Raw genomic sequence first — 17,131 nt, forward strand, 5'->3', positions numbered from 1 at the left:
ACGTATAGTACACGAGAAGTACGTTACGTCTCATCGGAATACGCAATCCGTGACTTCAGTCGATATTAGCTGCACGTGTGACTGCCTAAAATGCACTTGAAGTATCTCGAAATTTTTGTACGTGCTTTCGGCAGCCCAAACAACATGCCAAGTATTTAATAACGATCCGTTTCGAAATCGGGCGCGGCATTTCTCGCCGAAAATAAATCGTCTCCTATTACCAAAGTTTCATTGCGTATTATTATATATTTTATAATTTTTTTTACGTGCCATTTATTAATATTCCGAATAAAATTAATCAGAATCGCGCGAGTAGATCGCGTAATCGTGATTCTAGCGCGACTAAGTGACGACCAGATGCCACTTCTCGGTGTAATAAAGCGAGGCTCTCTTAATGCGGGTTAAGGAACGGCTACGGGAACACGCATAGAGAAGGAGAGCCGGCTCTCTCGGTCCACACTCTCGAATCACGCTTCGAGGGGTCCTTTCGCTTTGTTGTTCGACGGCGACGCCACTTCTGCGGCGTGCACGCACTTCGGGTACGCGGTCCGCGCGGCGAGTTTCTAACGGTGCCTGCGTGTATGCACATATTAGAAATTGTTTACGATTATTACGCGGATAGAGATCTCCCGCGGTGCAAATGTAACTACGAGCAACGCGGATTTTTACGTTGATAAAGGGACACGAGCTCACGCAGCTTCCTCGATCGTCGAAGATCGCCGACTGCACTGACCTGAGCCATGACCACGAGATATACCTTTTTATATATTTTTATATAAATTTATGGCATAAACTACATTTATAATATGTGCGCAAATTAATAATTTTGGCCGCAATAAAAAAAAAAGAAAAAAAAAAAAGGAGAAGATTAGACTACTTTGGTCTCTAGCGTGAGAAATTTAATACGTCGTTTTATCCGCGAAGTGCAATAATTTTGCTGGAAATAACGATATTATTTTTTAATTTTTTTTATCTTTTTCAATTATCTCGATTGCCTCATCTCCTTCGTCCCTTCACTGATGATGGATTCGCGACCACCAGAGTCGCGCTGAGGAAAATTCGCATTTCAGCTGGCTGAGCAAAGACGCTTTCCTTTTATTTAACAATTACCGCTCCCGTGTATTCCGCTATCTCGTGGCGTTCCCCTTTTTTCTCTCGGAGAAGCTCTCGAAGCGGCAATCGCGTTTCTTTTTTTTTTCCTTTTCTTTTTTAATTATTAAAAATAAATAAAAAGGTAATCTTTGAGAGCTTGCCCATTCGGTCGTCTCAATCTTAAGTACCGCGTGTCGACTGGCGCCAACTTAGCGGCGGCCGCGAGTACTTTGAAACTGGCTTCCACCACCGCCCCTACACCGAGAGAGAACGAGAGAACGTGCTGAAGAAAGGAGAGGCGACCGACGCGTGGTGGCGATGCCGAGCCGCGTCGTACGGCTCGTACGGCGGTTCAGTCGGCGTTTGGCTGCCAAGGCTTCGTTTAACGGTGGTTCGTTTCGCGTCGCACCGGCATCGTCGCGCGATCATAAACAAAGCTGCGGCCACGTCGCCGTCGCGTCGCGTTACCGAGAACCAGTGCATCGCCCGTGCATCTTCGACGATCGGCTTCTGTTCATCTTCAGTGCAACATCCGGATGCGCGTTTACGAAGCGGTGACTCTATGATGCGAGCCAAGTATCCGCGCGGTACGGGACGCTGACTGCATCGGGTACGGAACTTGGAGAGGCCATGGAACCACGGGATTGCTAATTGACTCGATTCTCTCACTCTCGACGTCGGTGAGTAAATTCGTCGTCAGTCATCTCGTCTCATCTTACGTCGCGTGATCGTAAATTGCTCGTCGCCAAAGCCGTGTTTTTTTTTCTCTTTCTTTTATTTTATTATTTTTTTTTTATCTTCTCGCGCACGACTTCGATTGAGATCAACGAGGCGACGTGACGTCCGTCGCGCGCACGTGCGTCCGATCTTCGTGGTCCAATTTCGCGCGCATCTTCCGGACGGCCATGATTCGTCGTTTGTCTCGGTGTAAATTTATCCTGATGCGATCGCGGATTATTTATCTCCGGATTTCTTCGCGGCTTTTTTCCCCTCGCGTTGGTTCCGATAAACTCGAACGGTACGGTAATTATTATCAATATTACACCGGGCATGATTTTTAAATTTTTTTTTTTTTTGTTTTTATGGATAACTCGTTACACCTCGCGCAGTCCACACGCATTCGATGGTTTTATTCATGAACCCGGGTCCAATTTACATTGTAAATCAAACTTATAACGTGATTGATATTCTCAGAGCGACACAGATTTTTTTTTTTTTTTTTTTTTCTGGCACATTAACATTCTTCTTGGAAACCCGCGAGTCCGAATGTTAACATTTCGTGACGGTGATATTAATATTTCGCCAATGTGTCGATATCTTATCGCAAACTCTCGTGTTTTTGTCGTAACTACGACGATCGGTGTTGTGTTTTAACGTCTCTATTTTTAACGCTGCTCCATTACAATTATCATGATTTATCACATCTCTCCTAAACGTCCGCGGTGCTTTTTTTTTTCTTTTTTTTTTTTTCGTTGCGTAGCGATTAAATACGTATTCAATATGCCACGTCGACAGACTAGAAGAAAAAAAGGGGGGTATCTCGTTCCCGTTTCGTTCTCGCTCGAGACGTTTGTGTTCCTTGGTTCCTTGAGTAAACATTCGACGCGAGGGGTAGAGGCCGTTTTTTATACACGCCGTATCTTTCGTTAGCTTTTTGCGTTTTTCTGGCGCGTTGCGCGGGATATTCCACCGTGTACCAAGTGTCCGGCGGGAGGAAGGAGAGGAGGGAAAAGTCAAACAACTGACGCTCAACGAGTTCAGTTCGTCCGATTTCTCTCCTTCCTCCGGTCACTTTGTTTACGCCCGCGTATTAGAGTCGTCCGTTCTATGTTTCTCTTGTTTTTTTTTTTCTCTCCTTCTCTTTCTCTCTCGTTCTCGTCTCTACCGTTCCAAACGCAGGGACTGGTCGCCTCGGGAGCAGCACAAATCACGGACGGCGGACAGAGGTCGTAATCCTGAGCGCGGGAGAGAAGGAATAAGAGGAAAAGAGAGACCGGGAGAAAACGATATATACATATATTTTCCCTATGTGGTGATTAGCGCGATTGTAATAATTTCGACGTAAGGCGTACGCGATGCGTTCGCTCCTCGCGTGGTTTACGAGCCACGCGTTATGCGAGAGAACGCGTTTTTTATTTTTTATTATTTTTTTTTTTTTTTTTTTTATCTGTTCCAAACAAAATGGTTACATCGAAAATCGAAAGGAACCGAACGGACAATGCTAACGATAAGACATCCCCTTTTTTGTCGGTTAAAAAATATGTTCGTATCTCGATCGTTATCTGCGAATGTACCTAAGTGCGCGGGTAAAAAGTTTACAGTCACGAGAGTTGAACTATTCTCGAGATAAAGTTTTCATTGTAAGAAATGCAGCGATAGGAGATGATTCATAGAAGCGTGATGACGCTCAATTGATCTTTCGGGCGGGAATGATAGAATTTAAAACGTCAGGGCTCTCAAAATGCCAATTACACGCGCATACCGTTGCTCTTTCGTCACATATACACATTCGACTAATTATTAAATATTCGATGTTTTCTATCGATAAGACCGTTTCTAAAAAATAATTTCTCCGAGGCAGAGTTAACATTTAATCTTGCCGTCATCGATTCCAGCGAATATCTACAACGAGACTAGCGTTCGCGTCGTTAAAACGAATCTTTAGAAACATCGACGCACGTCGGTAGATCACATCGATCTCTCGCATCTATTTCTCAAGCAAAAAGACCAAGATTGCCGTGCATTTTTCCCCGCGTAATATATGTTTACCGTTCAAATCTCGCCTGCGGGCTGCGCATAATTTGAGCAACGTGCATCGACGGTCTCATTGGCATTAAAGCTCCTCGGCTTAAAAGTGCCGCGATCGACGTAACGTTAAAAAAAAAAAAAAAAAAAAAAAAAAGAGAAAAAAGGCAAATAATTTATAGAAAGATGCTGTCATAAATATCATTAAATACCGCGGGTATAAATAATATTAGATACTATATACGTTTATTCCGCGTTAGACGGAACGTTACGCTCCAGCTTTGTTTCCCGGCGATTGTTATTAATGGATTTGCGCATATATATTGCATGAATGCCGGTCGATCGGCACGAGGAAATCGCGCGTCGTTCCCGAAGACGTAACCACTTCGCTCTTGTACAACCTATAAAAATTTATATAAAAGTGTCCCGGGCGCAGCACGACTCGTCCGCGAGGGCATGAATAATTTATCGAAGCGTGTCCCCTACGTTTCGTGCCTGCCGAGAAGAAGAGAGCGAGAGAGGACGAGGAGAGGAAGAAGAACGTCGCGTCGTTTACGACCGCAGGCTCAGATTTTTGGTTTCCCCGAGTCGGTCCCTTCGGGTCGTCGAGACAATAACCAGACGCGGCTCGCGCGATTGTTAATCGACGCGGCGGATTATAAAACTCATTGCAATCGACGCACGTGCTCCGCGAAAACGAACGTAATAAACCCAAGAACGATATCGTAAAGCCGCGCGAGCGAGCGTTTCGCTATTTAAATAAAAGAACAAAGGGTGGAAACCGCGCGGGTTGCGTCGCGAGAATGAATCTCTCTCCGTGCGAACCGAAAGTATTCAATCGCATTTGGAATGCTAAGATAATAGTCAATTAAGTAATTAATTGTGATTTAAATTTATCTTTTAATATCGCGGACTTGTCAAAACGCACTTTACTTCGATCTCACGCGCGCATCCTTTACGTGCCATTAATCGGGCCGTTTACGTGTTAATCCTCCAGGTATCTCGCGAGGGTACACGTCGCAAGTGGACACGTGAGGTAGATACAACGTGAGACGGCCTAACGTGAAAACCGCAGATCGAGATACGCGCGCAATTCGCGTGCAACGTGTTCGAAACACGCTGCACGTCGTGTCGCGCTCAGGCAGCGTGTTGCGCCGCTTTCGTATACTCGGCTGTCTAGACGTAATGGCCTGTCCGACTGATGAGTACATGTAACAGCACGGAGGCTGGGTGAGATTAAAAAAAAAAAAAAAAAAAAAAAAAAAAAAAAAAAAAAAAAAAAAAGATGCCCCCGTAATTTATACGATTTGCTTTACACATCCGTTTATTAGCGCGCGAGCGTATTTCTACCAGCGAACGAATTCTTACATCGCGCAGGGATTTCGCGTCAACTTTCGTCCGCTCGTGAAGGCGACAATGGAGCTGCGTTCTGAATATTGCGGTCAACTGCGGGATGGAATAGTTATTTTATTCTGACGTGCGTGCCGAGATAGGTAGCCGTGAGAGGTTTTCAGATTTGAGGTTTATAGGCACAATAGTTTGGGTCTTCACGTCAGGTACAGGCAAACACGCGCATAAGTATTTGGGGCATAAATGCTCCAAGTCGTGAATTCACACAATGTTACAATAGCCGAATATATATTAAATAAAAAAAAAAAAATATATATATATATATATATATTTAAAGTATTTATCCTTTTTATTAATTCCTAACGTCGCAAATATTTTACTTAAACTTTAATTTATTAAAATCCTTATTTTATCCATACGGTCGTTTCTATGTTAATACACACAATTATATATTATACACCTATGATAGGAATATTATTAACCGGATTTAGTAGACAGCGCAATCTTAATGCACGCGACTTTATGGCGGTGCTCGATCGATAGTCGTCTCTCGGAGCGCGTCCATAAGTTCCCGGCGATGATGAGCGCGCTAATCGGGCTGCGGCGCTTATCGCGGAAAAAGTAACGGTACGAGAACGATGTAGCGATGAGAGGAGAGGCGAGGCGTGTCCGGAGCTATCGCCGTGTCGAAGAAAGACTTTCGCAACGCGCCGTTCTCACGACATAAATTAAAATCCGGCACGAGTCCGTCGAGTTTTACGATCGCGACCGCCGTCGATTCTCATGACTCCCGTCGATCCTAATCTCCGCCGGATAGACATTATAGGAGCATTTCGGTATCGTAATAGGATTATGCGGGGACATTAAGCGCGAAACGCACCGCGGGGGACACTTTCTGCCGAGCGTTTCCTGCCCGGCTAGTTTTCTCAGCGTCTCGATTAAATCGCGCAACCTATATTCACACAAAGAAGCTAGAAATTTTTGCCGAGCTTTCGTACCGTGCGATTTTCAATTTGGATTGCTGCTTTTCGCGAGATCTCTGGGTGAATTATTCATCCAAACTCGTAATTAAAAGCGGGACTCTTCAAATGAATTAAAAAAGGCGAAATTGGAAGTATGAGTACGCTTCTTAACGAGCAACGTATAATTAGCAAAGTGTCATAAGTGGTAATTTTAATATGAAATCGTTCGCAAATAAATAATCCTACAATTGCGTTACTTATTTTTTTTTTTTTTTTTTTTTTTTTTTTTTAAGTTTACCTTAAAATTACACGATAAAATTTGGATTTTAGAATTATGTTTCAGTTAAATTTCTAGCTTATTTGGGTCGTTGAAGTTAGTAATTGCCTGCCGCGTTACCTCGGGACCGAGGAAAATATCTGGTTTCTCGAAATCCCCGGCGCGTTTGCTCTCTCCGTGCTCTCTTGCGTAAAGCTTTATCTACCCCGTTCAGATTAGACACGCGTCCGCGTTGACGAAACGACGAATTCGAGACGATCAAAGAGAAGCCGGTGTCGTAGAGAGTATTATATTCCCCGGGGTGGCGACGAATCCCATATTTGAGCGCTGGCTCAAATACCGTGGTGTCATGTAAATTTTAAACTGACGCTGTTGCCCGTTTCGATGTTAATCTCGCCGAGTATCATGCTGCTAATATATTCTTCCGCGGAAAAAAAAATCGTTGCAAACTTGGTATCTCGTCAAACGATAATTGTGCGTTACACCGAATCTTAAAATTTTATTTTACTCGAGAACGGGAAGTCTCCTGATTTATTTATCCATATATACCGATCGCTTGATAATTAACAGCGATAGTTTACGACACGAAGAGATAAATTCAACGAAATTAATTTAGTACGCTCCGAATATGACGCTGTGACAGTCTCTATATAGTATGTTTCGCCTACCAGACGGAAATAAAAAAAAAAATTTATTTACGAGCGCTATAAAACTCGTACGTTCTCTCCTCAAGTTTTCATATTGCACTTCGACGCCCGCGCGGAATCCAATATCTCTCGGCTGTAAGGGGTTAAGTGTAAAAAGAAACGTCGTAAAGGAATAATTCGAGGCTTTTTCGTAAAGGGTGGGCAGTAAATTGTCGGTCGAGAATCGTTTTCGGCTGGTATCCGGATCGATTGGTTGCCACGGCGTGATTTAGTATTCGTGACCTTTTACGGCGTCTACGCCACTGCGCCCTCGGCCCGCAAGACGATATCCAGACCTTACCAAAGGGCCACTTTTTGCCGGGGACGAGGGTCCGAGCGAAATCTCTTTGCCGTTCAGGAACCCCACGGCTAACCATTGTCGAGGACTGTCGGATGCAGATCGAAATTTAAAAAACGCTTCTTAACCATCCTCGCCGCGTGATTTCTGACGGGGAAAGGTGGCCCGGCACCGTGAAACGTTGTGCAAATTGTGCGTGTCCTCCGAAAATCGCGTGTAGATAAAACTGAGAGCGAATCGAGAAACCCGTTCAAAAATGTATCATCGTTCCGAAACGTACGCTAGCCCGTGAATGTAATCACTATAATTTTACTGCAGCTTTATTTCTGCGCCTTCACAGCACGTGGGTCTACATTTATTTTTTTGTCTAAGAAAGTTTTTTTTTTTTTAACAAAAGAAACTTATGTTTTTTTTTTTAGGCTGCGTTTATGTCTAAAATAAATTTAAGTAATTCTTTTGTTGATTTATTGCGTCCGAGTGACCAAGCTTTAACTTGGAATTTTTCGAGTTTTTGTAACAATATTTGCAATGTAATACCGTGATGTTGGGAAGAATCTTTTTCTGAAGGTTCGGGCAGGCTACCGTAAATTCATCGAGAGTCAACAAAAGCGAATGGAAAACCAATCATTAGGTACACTCGTCTGTAAACAGCACGAACCTCAGGTAAAAGTCTCGATCAGGTCTCAATTTCTTTACGAGTCTCTCCGTTTTTCAACGTTGAAGTAACCTTCCGAGTCTTACTCAGGCTTGTTAACGAAAATCATTAGCTTTACGTCTGAAATTATTTTACTACTTCGCGTACTATAAATTCTTCTTAGCGTGAGCCTTCGGGCACCGTACCGGCGCCAGGTTTGCGTCTGGGGCTGGACCGAAAATACCGCTTATCGTTTGCGGGATGAGTGCAACACTCTTCTCAAGATAGATTGTGAACGCTGCGTTGTGTCTAACATAAGAAGCGCGCCTGGACCGCGCGATAGGCGCCTCCGGAATTGTTGCCATTTTTCGCCGGTGTTCTTCACACGGAATTTATTATCGGACGTTCGAACGTCGCCGGCCGACTAAATCGCTCTCGTTCGGTCACGCCAGTGGATATCGTTTGCGGAACGTGGGCTTCTTTATCGCGTCTTCGATTATCCACGGTCTCGGATTCTTTCGGATTTATCTCACCCTCGATGTCGAACGTTTTTAAAGTCGCGGTATCTTAAGTTTTGTAAATGGGATACACTCATATCGATTTCTCATACGTGAAACTCGAAGCATGTGCTAATAAAACGTGGTTAATGAAGATTTAAAATCGTGTTATGTTAATTTTATTCGATTTCCAACGATAACCCGGAATAATCAACTTTTTTTTTTTTTTTTTTACGGTAGCCTAATAATTTTTTATCGGAATCTAAATTTTATTCATGGTAAGAAGAGTACTTTTGTTACATCCGTGTTCTATCAGTCACCTACATTTCAATCCGATATAATAAATCTCTCCGAGGAAGTTTATATAGAACGTCGCGAGACGAGATAATCATCGCAGAAATCTTCTCTGAATATCTGGCGCGATATCTTATCTGGAGTTCTGAGATTACGCTCGTTATCATTCGCCCAGAACAGAAACTCTCGTAATGACGTTCTGATACCGGTTCGCTTCGTTCGGTCCGCGAGGCGTGAAGAAGGGCTAGAAACCAGTTTTCGGGCTCACCCACACCCTCGAGCGCGTTCGAGAGTTGGTGATTTAAATTTTCCAAGGTCGCGTACGCGCGGGCCACGCACGACGAAAAGGAAGAATCGAAGTGGACGACGAGCTAACACGTGGTTTGCATCTGGTGGAGTTTCACGCACGCGTCGGCGAGGCGAAGGGACGGAAACCTTTCTTTTCGTATGTGTTATTTCTTCCGCGGCCCCCAGGTCTTATTTTCGTCCTGTCAATTTGGAATTAGCGCTGTCTCGATGAATTTTCGTTACGCCCGACAGTTCCGATTGGTGTATCAATAGAACGCGCGATACCCGAAACTAACTCGACACGTCTCGCTATCTCGGGCAACTTACTATTAAATCGATAACGATCCTCTTTTTATCATTCTTTTCTCGACATAATGAGATAAGCCGGCACTCGAGATATCACGCGGCTAATAGCTTCTCTGAATTGTAATTGAATTCTATCTATTGCGCCTATTTTTATTTATATAATTTACATAACGTTCGTCGCGCGCTAAATACCGCTAAAAACCGGGCATTGTTTCGTTTACCGCGATTGTATCGAAAGTATGGAAAGTATCGCAGTTTCTGGTTCTCGAGGAAGACCTGCTTCTCACATTCTCGCAAGTTGACACCGCTCGCATATAGGACACTATGAGCGTCGCGCAACCGAATGCGAACCTGTACCGGTCCTCACGTTTCTCTCTTTTGGCCTGAGCAGCGGCCGAAGCAGCCTCTCCTCTCCACGGCCCACGAAGGATCCGTATATGGTGCTGGCCTACTACCTCCGCGGCACGCACACCGATGTGTCCCCCGTCCCCGTCCCCGTTCGTGTGGCTCGCTATATGGGTATAACCCCGCGGTGTTACCAACGACCGAGCTCTCGGAGATCGATCAGATTTGAGCCGTAATCTCTTTCAATTCTAACTAAAATTGTTTCCTTATTTACGAAATAACAGACGAAAGTTTTCTAAATCCTACAATAATTATAAAGAAACGCAGCTCCCAAATTTTACACTAACTATGCGACAAGCTCTCGGGCAAATGAGTTTACCTTTCACGATTTATTTTCCAAGCGCTAAATAGCAAAGCAAGTGAAAGAAATTAAAATACTTAATCGTACTAAAGTCGCGGAGCGAGGGGGTTAAAAGGGCAGAGATTAAAATACGCGTATGTGCAACGTATATATATATATAGAACGCGAGGTTCTAACTGCATCCTTATAGCGTGCGTGCACTACATGCGGCCTCGGTGCATGCATGCCGCATGCAGGCAGAGTACTTTCTCGCCTACGGCAAGGCAGCCGCCTTGGCGCAGCTATGCCTATGCGATCACGGCTCTTTTCACCTCTCCAGTACTCGCGAAACGGAATCGTTAGCATAATCTAACAATAATGATTCACCCTACATCGACGCGGTTCTCGGTTAATTAAACGCCGTTTACTTTCCAGCGTTTACGCGAATCAGCAATGACGAACGCGAGTCGCATTGGGAAACCGCGCACACACCTTTCGATGCAACTATGCAAACAGGGGGTATTTTTTTAGTGCCACGGTTATCCAAGATAACGGGGCGTCGCGATAAGAACGCCTCGATGCCGGCGATAAACCTACGCGTTCGAATTCGTAGTCTAACAGATTGATTTTTTTCGTTCTCGTTCTCTCTCTCTCTCTCTCTTTCTATCTCGTCGATTTTTTATTTTTATTTGCGTTTACTAATCTTTCGAGATGGCGAGTTAAGAGTCGCCTTCGAGATACCGCGCGTTTATGTATTTGTCACGGCAGTTTCTGTTCCCGACTCTCGGCGCGGCGGGCTTGCATCACGTTACAGTTACATCGCCACGTCAATTATCCCATTAGCTCGTCGGCTCCAACAGGTTCCGGCTTGATCCGGCGAATCAGACCTCTTTCACGTTATGACGCTTATCTTTGATACGCTTTCCTGCGGGCGTGCCGTGTTACGCCTAATGTGAGCCCGCTGACAGGAAACGCAGGCGAGATCCTAATTTGCCGGCGTTCGGTTTTGCCTCTTTCTATCTCGGCGCGATGCCCCGGCGCTCGGAAAACAGTGGTTAGCTTATTACGCTTTACGGGGGAATGGTCGCATGAATACGTCCTTTATTCCGGCCGAACCGCCGGCGCATAAACCGGCAACGAGCGTAGGAAATAGCTTGTACCTTTTGCAATTTTATTTTTCCTTCCTGCGCACCGGACAAACGAAACGTTTAACGCCTCTTGCCGAGGCTGCGCAACGACTCAAACGCTATTATTAGGTAACGACTTTTGCGAAGCTGCGATTTATTCGAGACACGAAGCGGAAAAACTTTGTGTACCTATATTTGAATAATATATTCGATCGTTGTTTGAGAAATTTCGGATTTATTAAGCGGGCAGTATTAATATTAATTTTTTTTTAATATAAAATACTTAATTAAACACCTAGCAGAAATATCATACGTGTATGAAGATATTAAAAATCACTGGCTTACGTACAAAGTGACAGAAAATTATTTTAATCGGTAGCTTTGCTTCAATGTTTTATAAAAAAATAATCTGATGGATTACGTGGAATGAGAGCTTAAAATTGTACTTATTATCTTATAGAATTATATTATCTTATAGCCAGGTAAACGATCAGCCTCGGAAAAATTCAATCTTATCGATCTGTCGCTATCGTGAAACCCGATAACTGGATACTAGAGCTAGAAATCGTCCGGTTCCACGTAACAGGTATCACGATCGAAAAAAATAGCTGGGTAATATTCTTAACGCTGTCTCGCAAATTTAATGATTACGACGGCACGTTTAAGGATAATAATAACCGTACGCAGAAACATGACGATTGTCTTACGCTGCACCACGCGTCGTTATTTTTTGCCGCGCTGAAATTACATATCGCTGACCTCCCGTCATCGATCCATTGATCATTTTCAGCGAATTCAGCCGGTGGATCGTATGACTCGCGATTACTTTTACTGTTCCCCGATGTATCGAGTGCTCGCGGCAAGCGCTGTTTCGCGGCGGAAGGTATTTAATTCTCCAATGTATTCGGAAACGTGACGTGTGTATTATCGCCGTTATTATCAATCACGTTGTTGCCGGCGCTCGCCGTTATTGCGACATGATTAATTCCAGGCACGAAATTCCGCTGGTTCAGTTCGGTAAACAGAATTGGAATTTTAACAAGCGCATATCGCGCAAATTTAATTCTCGTCTCGTGTACCTTAATTGTTATTCCAATTTTTTTTTTTTTTAAGACGTATATAATTTATTAATAAAATATGAATTCGTTGCACGTTAGCGATTCTTCACGCCCTTCCGTCTTGACTGAAGTACCGTCGCGATTCTCCGTAAATTTTCCCATCCGTTTGCCGGCGATTTACACGCGAACGTGTCATTTTCCGCGTTTTACTACGGCTGGGTGTTGAGATGATTTTTTGCGACGCTTACGCGCACTGTTGCGCTCTCGAACCGTCTCGCGTCACATATCGTTGGAAAGAGCGCGGCGATTCACGCCGAAGTGACGTATTACTTGCACGAGACCGCGCGACGCCGCTTTTGTTATCTGGATTTCGCACTTCTCGGTCAGATCGGCCTTGCGCATATGTGCGCCACGTATACATCTAACAGTCTACACACAGATACGCTCGTGCACGTGTGCATTTGCACGGACGTGACGACGTTTGACGCGCGGAGAGACGTCGGGGATGCAATGGAAAAAAAAAATATAATTACTTCTGGCCTCAATTATAATTTTTAATAGTTGATTAACCTGTCTCTATGGTTGAAAATATCATAAAATTATAGTTCAGGCCAGAAGTAATTATATTTTTCTCTCGGTCTACCATTAAATTCAACCATCACAAAAATTGCCTGGATTAACGCTATCGACGCAGTTCGCCATCGTGCGTATATACTTTTTAATGCGTCGAATGCTGATAGCGATATCGTTCATACGCGCTCGTCGCGTTCGCGATAGTCGTTAGCGAGACACCTTATCCGGAGAACGCTAGGTACGTGGCTTGAGAAATGATCTCGGAATTGCGAGAATTAAAGTTATCTCGGCTCGAAAGTGAGCTTTAGAATTCGTGTGTGCCACGTTTTAAATTAATCAACCTTCGAGAACTAGCCTCAGAAAACTTTTTAACGCCTTGGAATCGTATACACGTCATGTGAAGTTAGTTAAGTGTCCGTTTCGCGTTCGCCATAAAGCGCGCGCATTCAACATGAAACTCCGGGCAATAAACGACGGTGAAATAAGCCGCGATGGACGCACATCCGGTGTTTGGACAACCCGGCTGCGCTTTAAACAGCCGCATCATTACGCGTTCGGCGTTAATTGATTACACGTTACACATTCGCTCATTATTTCGTGGAAGAGAACCCGATTCGCAAACACGGCGAAGCCGGTAATATAACGATCTAGATTTTCACCTCCGTTCATGTTATACGTTTCATCGTAATTTGCGATGGGTTAAATTGGCTTAGAATAAAATTTTATCGGCGGGACAGACCGCTTTTAATTCGCGGTTCGGGCGAAACGAAAGGAACCGCGGAAACAAGAAGGGAAGGGTTTCCTATAATTCCGCTATGCTTCGGCAAATATCTCGGTGAGAGCTGGGTTTTTTTTTTTTTTTGTTCAAGTCGCACCTATGCAAGTTGCGTTTCATCAGCGAGGAGAACATATAATACGAGAAGGCAATCGCGCGTACGCACAATTAGCTTGTAAGAAAAAAAAAGAAATTTTTTTTTTTTTTTTCCTCCTTTTCTTTTCTTACAAACTAATTCATGCGTAACGCACAAATTTTGAAGATAGGAATTGCTTTACAGTCGTCTAAAGGTGGCTCTTAATTAATTATACCCTCAGATGATTTTTACCCGGTTGCTGCTTTTGCGAGCAAAAGGACCGCGCTTTCCTCGGAAGTTCATTTCTCGCTCCGTTTCGCCTGCATGTATAACACTTGCGTACTCATTACCGCGGCTGCCACTGAGATCGCCCATGTCGAGAATTTAGAGATAGGATCCAAACAGATGTCCGTTTCATTCGTGACTCGCATGGCCGAGTTATTACCGTCATAAATCAGGAGTCGCCCTTCTTTTTCTCTCGCTTTTTTTTTCCGTTTTTTTTTTTTTTTTATACCGACCATGCTCTCTTGAAAGAGGAGCCCGCTCGATATCGGCGGGACGTTTACACGCAAAGAAGTAATCATATCAGATCGAATATGCGGTGGTCGACAAATAATATTCGGCGTGGGCGAAACGCGTGTTGAATTGGCGCGATACGCGACAGCGAAAATCAACGAACATCCGTTCCCTTACGCGAGACGTAAATTTTAAAATTTCTGATGAACTGTTAAATGATAGAAATAACATTGAACATTGTTAATAAAGCTGATGCCAAAATGTGGATTTAATTCCCCGACTTTCTAACATTTGCAAAACTTGCACACTCGCGCTACCGGAGTTTCTCTTTTCGTTCTCGTGTATAAGTTACCTTGTAAGGTAACTTTGTCGCGGTGTAATTATGCTTTACGAGGCTGTGCAAACATTTCAAGACCGTGTACTTTAATCGAAATATAGCATCGCTAAATCGAAACGGCGGAACATCTTGCATTCATAAATTGAGAAAAAGATAGTGCACTTCTATGCTCCGTAATGTATGACTCGGAAGTACATAATTTCTCGAAGCCAGATCGGGCCCTTCGTACGTATATATCTACATATAGTTATAGTATATCGATATACATGCGATATACAATGTATAAACGTTAGTTAACTCGATAGACTGGATGAGAAACTGCCCTATTCTCGTATCGACCGCAACTTTAGCTCGTCTAGCTTGGACTTCCGCGGAATGTCATTATCTATCGCAACTCAAGTTCTCGTAAAAGTCGTATCGCCACTCGGTGGACATTGATCCTTCCTTTTCGCGGCTCGCGAGCGTCTCGTGCGAGATGAAAACTTGGACGCGATCGTCGCCGCGGCGAGAGGTTTTCCGCGGCGGAGGTCAAGTCGGGAGATAGCCCTGTTATCAGCGACGGGGTGGAGGGGAGGAATAAACGAGCGATCCGCCAACCACCTGTTTTCTTCATTCGTTCAGCGTCCAAGTGTGCCGACGTTTTTATCGCATTCCACGACGCGGAACGGATCTCGCGAAGTCCAGCAACTTTCGACGGCGGTTTATTTTAATATCCGCAGCGGTAAATCGCGCCGATCGTCCGATTACACGTGCTTTATTGCTAAGCCGCGCGCAAATTAATAACAGTAATTACGAGCACGAAATACGCGAAGGTGTGAGACCGATCGAAAAGGACCGAATCTGGTTGCGCTTTTTTTTTTTTTTTCTTTCGATCCGTTTTTATCGGATAAGCGTTTCTTATCCCGTTCGCCTTCGGCCCTCCCCAACCGTAATTTTCACCTCCATTCCTCTCAGCAACCATAAATTGCCACCGAAACCCGGCGGTTCATCAGTTTGCCATTTTCTGGTCGTGTTCCCCGACGAAGAAACTTTTTCAACGGCCGAGAACTAAAGTTCGGAACGAGTCCTCCTTCTCCCTTGTTTACTCGGGACAAATTACAGACGTTCTCTGCATACCGCGGAGGTTTCCCTACCGAAACTTTTCGGGTATGCTTATCCCGCCCGAAAAAACTTGCGAACGTCGTTAAAACTCGAGCGTCTAATTTTAACGTCACCTACTTTATCACGACAGACTCGAGCAAATAGAACATCGCCGCGTCAACACGCGGAATGAAATATTAACGATAATAAAAAAAAAAAATTAGACGTCAAATCTTCGATTACATTAATCAGAACCTAATCGTTTCAACTTACGAATCTATTGTTGCGCATTGCCGTATAAATGAAACGCTTTTCAGTAATCGCGAGACCTTCGTCGACGTCGTCCGCGGTTGCACGGTTGCGCGCTTCTTTCGAGAACGAGCCCGAGGGAGACTACCTCTGCGAGAGGTGATTCGCGGGCACGTTACCATGTTTGGCGACCCGCTCCCATAAAACTTCCTCGCACACGTTCGGGCGCGTGCACGTGTATGACGCACGCACAAGCGTACACACACGAACTCTCTCGCCGTATTTCCAGCCTACTCGCCGTGGGTAAGATAAATCGCGTCCAACTTAACGCGGACGAAGCGTTCGCCGAGAACCGCGACTCTGCCACACCCCGCGAGAAAGATCGCCGGACGTCTATTTATTAAAATGCGCACGGGCGGAGCTTGGTACACGCGAAATGCCGTGTGAAAAATGCATGAGAAACGGAGCGCTCCGTTATCTTTTTTTTTTTTTTTTTTTTTTTGTAGAAGGAAATTGATTGGAAATTAGCCAGATAGACTCGGTTAGATGAAGCGCTTCGATCTTACACATTTATACGATTTAACGAGGAAACATTCGATTTACTTGAGATTGTTTGAGGTCGCTTATTTCGGTCACGCTGGTGATTAACTGCATCGCGGACGTGTAATACACATTACAGCTCGAGATCCGTAAAACGTTGACTCGATTGTACGTCGCGATATTGCGTAACGCACGTTACAGCCGATTGTAACGGGCGACGCAAATCATAACCCGAGGGGGAAGCAGGGGAGAAAGAAAAAGGTGGCTGCGACAAGATAAACAGGTTCTTAATAGCGATTCGCGAATTATCCGAGGCCCATCAGGCGTCGTCCAGTCGGGGGTGCGCGAGAGAGATCGGCTCATACGCCTCCCCTATAACTTACGTCACGACTAATACCGTGCGGACGCGATCGTGAATCAATTACACGCCGTCGTCGGCCGCGCTCAATATAACGCGCAGTAAGTTTCCAGCAAGGTTTAATCAGTCGCGCGGCAGCGTGGATTGATTATCCGCCGGCTTATCCGCGGGTGGAACCGGCTCGCCCGAGGGGAGATTTAAGAGTGGACACTTCCCCGGCGGTGGTAACTTAAATATGAAGAAACTAGCCGGGCGCAATCGCGGAGATTTACGACGACGCGCGCGTTTCTGAAAGGAAATAGTTTTACTTCTGGACTCGGCGATAATT

General features: G+C 44.7%; 2 protein-coding genes across 4 annotated transcripts in view; one reads left to right on the top strand and one right to left on the bottom strand.

Moving 5' to 3' along the window:
- Positions 1-17,131, bottom strand: part of LOC139106599 (venom protease) — a 51,302-nt gene that overhangs the window by 23,322 nt on the left and 10,849 nt on the right. The window lies entirely within an intron of this gene.
- Sema5c (Semaphorin 5c) overlaps positions 1,278-17,131 on the top strand; it is a 70,267-nt gene continuing 54,413 nt past the window's right edge. The window contains exon 1 of the mRNA XM_070663175.1: positions 1,278-1,772. The gene's annotated coding sequence lies outside the window, so the exon portion shown is untranslated. The remainder of the gene's footprint in view (positions 1,773-17,131) is intronic.

The sequence above is a fragment of the Cardiocondyla obscurior genome, linkage group LG01 (genome assembly GCF_019399895.1).
Source record: "Cardiocondyla obscurior isolate alpha-2009 linkage group LG01, Cobs3.1, whole genome shotgun sequence".
NCBI lineage: Eukaryota > Metazoa > Arthropoda > Insecta > Hymenoptera > Formicidae > Cardiocondyla > Cardiocondyla obscurior.